The following is a 9,100-nucleotide window of genomic DNA, read 5'->3' as shown; positions in this document are numbered from 1 at the left end:
AGGCATCAAATCTTTATCAGAATAAAATCAGTCCCTTTAGTTCAGTTGCTAAAGAATTACATGTTATTAGCTCTTTCAAGCGAAATTTCCAACTAAAAATTTACTTGATGAAATGTGAAACGCCAGAAAACCATTTACACAAATCAAATATTTTGATACTAAAATCATCTAACATGTTACTGAAGTTTCCATGGGCAATATCCAGTCGGAAGGTCTACTGCTTGTAGCTAAGGGACTTCCAAAGTTTCCCACCGTAATTATTTGGTATAAGGAAATTACAGTGATAAGTTTGAGGATTCTTGTATTAGAATCAACAGTGGCAACCAATGGGAACTGCTAGTAGCTTAAGTATAATCTAAAGTGATTTGTAACGTTCAATGGTAACGGAAGTAGTGTAAGGGAGCTGACTGGTTAGAATACCATTTTCATACAGTGAAGGATTGATTTTACTATCCATTTCGAAATGACCTTCATGCAGGTTTATTTCGTAGGAACTAAGTGCTATTTAGTCTCACAACTAGATTTACAATCCACAGATGCCAGATCATCTACGATTAAATCCTTTGAGCGTATCTATATTCGAATTGTTTACAAGCAATACTTGTGCCAACCAGGTTTTCATTCAAATAAGACCGATATCCGATAGTTTTCATTGTGTCACGAGAGGATTTGGATTTTTGCTATTACGTTCATCAATAATAAAAAAAGAAAACTAAAATTTTTGGTTGTTGCGTAAAAATATATATGTATACATAATTCTGATTTAAATGGTAAATTTAGTCGAGGCCAGGAACCCAGTCACGATAAAGTACTTACAATGTTTTCTATTACGTTTTATCTGACCAGTGGTAACTCTGGTGTATAACATGAATCTCAGATCTGAAGGGAATTATCACCAAAGATTTACTTGTGCAGTTCAGGGCGTCAGGATTCAGGTTCTTTTCCCTTTGAGAATTTGATACTCAGTGTGTAGTAGCACCAGTTCAGTCTGCGATGAGAGAGTCGCGTAAAAATTAATATTTATTCGGCTTGAAATTCAGCTGTCATTGACAATGATACTGGTGTCTCGATTATTAGTTGCCTGCCATTAGGCAAGTAGATAACCATTTCCAAAAGAGCTTGAAATGAGTTATATAGGCTGCGTATGAAAGATATCTATGAAAGCTGGCCTCTTTCTGTATTCGTAATTTATTAGGATACAAATACTAGTCTTATGTTTCATTTAGTAAGTACTATATTGATTAAAACTTTATGACTATTATGACTCATTAAATTGCTTAAACAAATCCATTGAAAATACTTGTTATTAAGAAACTTCATGTGTTAAACATGTTAGTCCTCTGTATTCGACATTTTAGTCTTGAAATTCTTAACAGGTTTTCTGCATGAACGAAAAAAAAATGTATCTACGAAAAACTAGATGTTTATGAAAAATCGAAAAGGACCATTCGATCTAAAAAACAACTTGTAAGGTTTTAATTAATTTGTCTAGGTACTAAACAAGGATTTCATAAGCCTTCGAAAATCAGTAGTTGCATTAATTATATTCTTGTCAATATTGTAGGATTATTGATTTCCTGTCTTGATATCAGTAATCTCCTGCGATCTATTTCCTCTAGACCGTATTGCTCATTTTATTGGTTTTCATTTCCTTTTAAATTCCAAATCTGATTTTTACTATTCTCGGCAAATATCTTGACTGCCACACTAATAGTATGCAACAGTCCTAAAATTACAGGTACTAAAGATTACTAAATCGAGTCTGTCTATCTGGCGTGCTCTCACAGTCTCTGCCGCCAGATATCCTTCCTTCTTTGCTCTCAAAATTAGAAAAGTCTTTCAGGCAGAGCTGTAGGTGTTAGTGGTACGAAGTTTGAGAAGATGTAATGCCACGCTAAAATCCCTGGCATAAAATTCTTCTTTTTTTCTTCTTTTTTTCTACCTTTATCAACACATATTCAGCGATCCACTTCTTAGTGTCTTTATTTACTATCCGATTAGCAAGTCATTAACCCTTTTAGATAATTCCATGCAAGAGTGTTCATACTATGTAATATAATAATAATAATAATAATAATAATAATAATAATAATAATATAATAATAATAATAATAATAATAATAATAATAATAATAATAATAATAATAATAATAAATAGAGTAAATCTGTCTAAACTGTGTCGTTTTCATAGGTTCACACATTTTAAATACAGGGTTATATAACTGTCTTAAAATGATCAAAACAATCCCCTTTTAATACAATGAGTCCGAAATGTGTCATAGAAAAAAAGAAACGCACTCAATGATCCAAAGCACTTGATAAAAATGCTGTCAATTTTTCTTCGGCGATTACGCGTCGCAAAAACTTGGAATTCTCCCCTCAAATACTTCACAAAGGAATCCTGCGGAACCCAGCCTTAAGGATGCAAACCACTGAACTGACAATGAGAAGCTCAGTCACGCGAAGTTCTGCGACCTTAACACTATCACAGATTTATGGAATAGAAATGTTCTCCCCTAACTGACCGAGTCTCGTAGCTCACCATTATGCATGGGAGGATCTCATAATATGGAAAAGTGAAACAGTTTTATGTAAATCAATCAGACCAACGTAGAGTGACGAGAGATTACAAGTATATTACGGCACACTAATTTTCATAAGTTAGAAATCTGACCTCTAGTTTTGTTAGTGGGCTTTATTATAGTATTTAGCCATGTAATGTAAGACAAACTGACTTTACTTGATAAAAATGACTTCATAACACCAGATGTGTAAGTTTTTTTATTTATTTGTTTTTTTATTTTCATTTGATTTATTATTATTTATTACTTATTATTATTATTATTATTATTATTATTATTATGATTATTATTAGTTATTATTATTATTATTATTATTATTATTATTATTATTATTATTATTTTGTCTGGAAAATTTCACTCAACTAGATAGCTGTATATGTGTATAAAAATATTCTTAATATATTCATTTAAAATTTACAAGATGTGGAATCCACTGTGATCTCTAATGTGCTATTTCAAGTATGACAAACGGACATGAAAAATAGTGAGAGTGAGAAAAGAATTTTCTAAGGTATGCGCTCGTGTACACGCGAGTTATGCGGGTGAGAAAAGACTGCCCGAAATAATAAGGAAATGACTGTGGCGCTGGTATGAAAGAAAAAAAAAATAAAAAGCAAAGTAACGGTATCAGCGGTTGCTTAACATAACAAGTAAAGAAAACCACTTAGTATACTACGGGGTAGTACACGAAGTGACTATTTCCTAGAATTCTGGAAATGATGTCATTGTCTTCATACACAGAGATTACAGAATTACAGAATGAACCTGAATCAGTTTCTGAGACTAAAAACCTAGTGAAGAAATATGCACAGGAATCTCTGTAACAATCAGACAATTTTATATACAAGGAAAACGTTCCTTGCATAGTAGCATGGTCCAAATGGAAAGTTCATCAAAGGAATTTGTGACAGATGAAGAGTACACAGAATAAAAGGTAGTGTAAGGGATATGTTAGAAAAGAGGAAAGATACCAAAAGAAACATCATTTCTTCTTCCAAAACATGAAAAGGATGTGAGTAAATTGCAGAAAAACAAACCAAGGCCCTTTGACTCAGTACTTGAAGAAAACAAACAATAAAGAAATGACAAGTAACAACGAGATACAGTACCGTTGCAGCCGCTGCGGTTTCCTATCTTCCTCACTGTTTCTCTCTCTGAAGTCCTTGGATAAACACTTTTCGAGAATTTGACAGTCACTGTGTAGCACACGTGGCTGCACCCTTTAATTTTGCACGCATGCAAACTAATTCACGCTCGCCTAAGCACATGGATCACTCTATATATTTAAAATAGTTTTGCTTACGCGTGTCTTTAGATATTCGAAATTACGAGTAGGTCAAGCGTATATCCGAAACCTACTTGATTCTTTCAGATGGAGTATCGATTCTACGTGAAATGCCTCTAGCCGCTGAAAACGCAATATAGGTGGAGCTAAAACACAAAATGAATCAAGGGAGTTATGGACAGCGAAGGTATGGACCGCAATGATAAAAAATCCTCTCCTGGAATCCCATGATCTGAGGAATAGGTGCGTGGCTAATGACAGTCCATCAACCAAAAACGTCCACGATGACTTGACCAGCCAGTGTCAGCCCCAAGTCTTTCTTCATAGCTGCGTTCACGCTCTCAGCCTTCCAGGCAGTCGTCACCTTGCGGAGACGGACGTTTCTCGCTGGAGACATGCTCCACCAGGCTCTGTTATTTAGATATTTTGGGGGAGGGAAATCTGGATGACTGAGTAAGGTGAATGCGGATGAATTCGACTATCAAGACCATTAGAGTAAAACCGTATTAGGAAATGATAAAGAAATCCAATCATTAAATGTTAGGCAAAATGTACGTAATGTCACAAATGAGCGTCATTATTTGTTTGATTTTCTTTTTCGCCGCATTCAATTAGTTTGTTATAATTATTACTCATTTTCTTTCAGGCTAATCTAATCAAATACTCTAAATGAATTATATAAAAGGTAAACTATCATATGACTGACTGGAGACTGATTTGGTATGAAATAAAATTAATAATATCATGTAAAGGTTTACTATTTCTTCCTAAACAAAATTTTCAAGAAAATATTATTTATGAAAATTTTTAATAATCTTGAAATTATGTTCTTCGCATTCATTTTCACGCAATTATATATTGATATCTGATTTTTCTGATAATACAACTATAAATAAACGTAGATATGTGAAAGACTGTAAATACCTAGCATTAAGAGATATACCTAGCTAATTATTCTTCCAACTCTAACGCATGTCTAATAGTTATGTTCTAATAGTTAGGTATTCATTTTCAGTCGATATAACAAAGTTACAGGTTGGACGGGGAATCGCCGGATAGAATAATTAATTATTTTCTTCTTAGATTTTAGCGCCTGATTTTTTATGCCTCAGTTGTGCCTGTCGAACGTTTCCATTTAGGAATAATCTGTTCCGTCCAAACTAGCTGCGCAACTCTTCCAAGCAATATTACTTTATTCCTCGCTCGGGCTGAGATACCTGAGGTGGGTTACGTAGTATTCATATGAAGTGAAGTAATATTGTTTATGTCTTGAAAGCAGAACTGTAACAGTTCCACCTGATTTCTTATTCATTGGCGCAGAAGGTAAATGTTTATTTTGGATACTTACTCTCACATGCGTTAATATCGACGTTTACAAAATTTTGTGGTTTTATATACTATATGCAAGAACATTCCTAAAACTCAACTGACTCCAAAATTCACAGCTCCGCTTTATGCTTTGAAGACCTCCAGCGGCCTTAAGGTCCATTCCATAAGAACTGAGAGCGAGCTGAAACAAGGTCAGTCAGAAATGGGGTCGATGACTCAAAAGGTTACTGTCGTCATGGACGAGGCAGAGTTCTTTGCATATTCAACTTATTTTTGCAATGTTTTATTTTCAGCAAGCGGTAGAGTGAAGCCACTCTAAAAATGACGCAACGAACAAGTTTTTACTTTACGTGGGCTACAAAAAGAAAGGCTTATCGAGTGACTTAGAGAAGTAAATAAGCTTTAGAAAGAAAAGTAGATAACGTTTCTGCTTTCCATTTGGCCTCATTCATGCTAATGTAACTATTAATTATTAATGCTTTCAGAAGGTCAGTCTCTTTCAATCATATGTGGTGTATGAGTAAATAGTAACCCTGTTATAAGTATATTACATAAACCAAATTCGAGGAATGCATACTCATACATTCATTCTTTCCACGTAAGCAAACAAGCACGTCAACTTGGATGTAACCCAAGCAGTAAGTATAGTGATTAAATCGCTCACAGTGAAGGTATTCTTTTTTGTGAGAAATTCACGAAAGAAAACAGGAAAATGACTTGAATTTGCGCTGTCATTCTATACAGTAGGTACTTAGGTAGTGTAACCGTTACAGTTGGCTGTCAAAAATAACAATTTGGTGCTAGAGGCCTATCATCTTGCATGTCATATTTTTCGACCCTGAATATTTTGCCCTTGTCATTGAATACGGTGCTATCTTTTGGCCCCATGTTAGTTTTATTAAGTTCACCTTCGTTTCGAAAGTAACGCTATTGTCGAAAAATATCTGATAAACAGAAAGTCTGCAATTATCCATAGGCTCGTTTGATACAATGATTGCCCCAGAAACTGCGCTCTTCATAGGACTGGGATGACAAAGATACGTGTTCTTTCGTACAACCCCGTTGAATCACTGGGACGCTCTATATCGAAATCACTTTATGCAAACTGAATTTAGTAATAGGATCACAGGTGTGTGTCAATATATTAATACGGTGCTACATACATACATACATGCATATATATTTACACATACATACATACATACATATATATATATGTATATATATATATATATATAATATATATATATATATATATATAAAGGTTATAAGGCATGAAGGAAAGATAAACAACGGGGTAGCTGCAAGATCTTTCGACTCAACGTCCTTTACTTAGCAGACAAACTGACATACATGAGAAACTAAGAGGACAAGAAAGGGTCGTATAAGTGACAAATAGGGATTATAAGGAGATTAGTATCTAGAATCCAACACACCTGGAGAATGATTAACCTTCCCAAACAAGCATAAACATAGGTACAATTTAAGAACAAAAAGATTAAGTCCAACTGCTCAGACACAGGAACAAGACAATTAAAGGATTATAAAGGGCGGCAACTGATCATATTCACATCTTTGGTAAACAAGAGCTTATTCACAAAACATATTAAACATACATATACAAAGAAAATATCAATTAGGCAACTAATTAGTATTTAAGTCTGTAATTATATCTTTGAGATCATTCTTAAACATGTTGCAAATACAAGGTCTAAATGAAACAGTCCACGACTAATATTAAAATTACAATGGGATGTAAGTTGTATAATGGCAGATTCTAAAAGATTTCGTGATAAGAAATCTTTTGATCTTGCAATTACTGAACAACCAATCCAGTTTATCCGGTGGTTGTTTTCACTTAAATGAATGAATATTGCATTAGATGTTTGCTTAGTTTTGGCAGAATATTTATGCTGCTTTAATCTTACTTCTAAGCCCTTGCTCGGTTGTCCGAGATAAAAGGAGAGGTTCTCCATACAAGGAATTTTATATATCCTGTTGTTGCTTTCCCTGGGGCCATTTTTTTTAACATCCTTTTAGTGTGTTACTATAGGAAAAAACAAGGTTGACCTTAAAGGATTTTAACAATGATTTAATGGTTTCATATCCGTTAAAATAAGGCAAACTGAGAATGTTCTTATAATTTTCTTTCTCCGTGTTACTATAATATTATAATAAAGCCCACAAAAAGTTTTATAGTATAAGTAAATTCTGTCAAAACTGGGCAAACATCTAATGCAATATTCATCATATATATATATATATATATATATATATATATATATATATATATATATATATATATATATATGTATATATATAATATATATATATATATATATATAATATATATATATATATATATATATATGTGTGTGTGTGTGTGTGTGTGATGTGTGTGTGTGTATGTGTGTGTGAAGTGTGTGTGTGCATGTGTGGGTGGGTGGTGTGTACAACAGTATCTAAATATATATATATATATATATATATATATATATATATATATAATATATATATATGCTGACCAATCTGGCATTGCCCAGACAAACTCAGAATGACTCAAATAATTTTTCCTGCACTTCCTTGTGCTGACTATCGCTCTTATCCAGCTATTACTGTGCTGATTGTCCCTCTTACCCAGGTATTACTGTGCTGACTGTCCCTTTTTATCCAGTTATTACCGTGGTGACTGTCCAATTTATACAGATATTACTATGATGCCTGTCCCTTTTATCCAGGTATTACCGTGCTGACTGTCCCTTTTATCCAGCATTACTATGCTGTCTATCCATATTATCCAGACATTACTGTGGTGACTGTCCCCCTATGGTATTAATGTGGCGACTGCCCCATTTATCCAGGCATTACTATTCCGACTGTCCCTTTCACCCAGGTATTTCTGTGGGGACTGTCCCGTTTCAGGTATTACTGTGGTGACTGTCCCATTTACCCATCCCCCTACACCTAAACACACTCCCCACATAACTAAAACACCACCACAAAACTTATATATATATATATATATATATATATACATATATATATATATATATATATATATATGTGTGTGTGTGTGTGTGTGTGTGTGTGTGTGTGTGTGTCTGTGTCTATGAGTACATCTATAAAGAGGAGGATATGACGAAGATTTGGGTAAAAATATTCATGTATGTCTGATATTTCATGATGTCTATATTACATTTTTAAAGGCTCCCCAAAATAGAATAACATGAATTATAGTTAGATTAGAAACTTTCAAATCAAAACGCACCATAAATAAAAATTTAACCCATTAAAAAGGAAACTTTGACGTCAATAAAAAGCAAGAGAATTAGTTAAAAGCTCGTGAAATTACTAGAATAATTTTCAAATAATTAAAATACAAAAAGTAAATGAAAGCTAACCCAACCTATTCAAAGGCAAAGTATGGACAGAGAGAAAAAGATATGAACCGAAAACTAGGAAAGGTACAGTTGGCCGGCAGAGGTTTGACTATTATAGTCATTTATCGAGGGAACGAGTCTTTTAATCGTCATCGATTCCTGATCTGCCAGTTCATGCTTGTTAGAGGCCCGCCCTAAAATTGAAAAAAAAAAAATCTGTCTTTTCAACAGAGGTCTTGCACTTTTTTGAGAGATTTCTTATATTAAACAGTTCTGGGTTGGAGATTTTACTGCCTATAGGGTAGTTACTTCTGAAGCCTGTTGGTGGGTATATACATATATATATATATATATATATATATATATATATATATATATATATATATATATATATATATGTGTGTGTGTGTGTGTGTGTGTGTGTGTGTGTGTGTGCGTGCGCGCGGGGAACGTGATAGATTTATAAATAAAGACAAAATTTCATGAAGAAAAGAGAAACACGACGGAGTTCTGCAAGGCCTTCC

Source organism: Macrobrachium nipponense, chromosome 16 (assembly GCF_015104395.2).
Source record: "Macrobrachium nipponense isolate FS-2020 chromosome 16, ASM1510439v2, whole genome shotgun sequence".
Lineage (NCBI taxonomy): Eukaryota > Metazoa > Arthropoda > Malacostraca > Decapoda > Palaemonidae > Macrobrachium > Macrobrachium nipponense.
Note: the sequence above shows the minus strand (reverse complement) of the source record.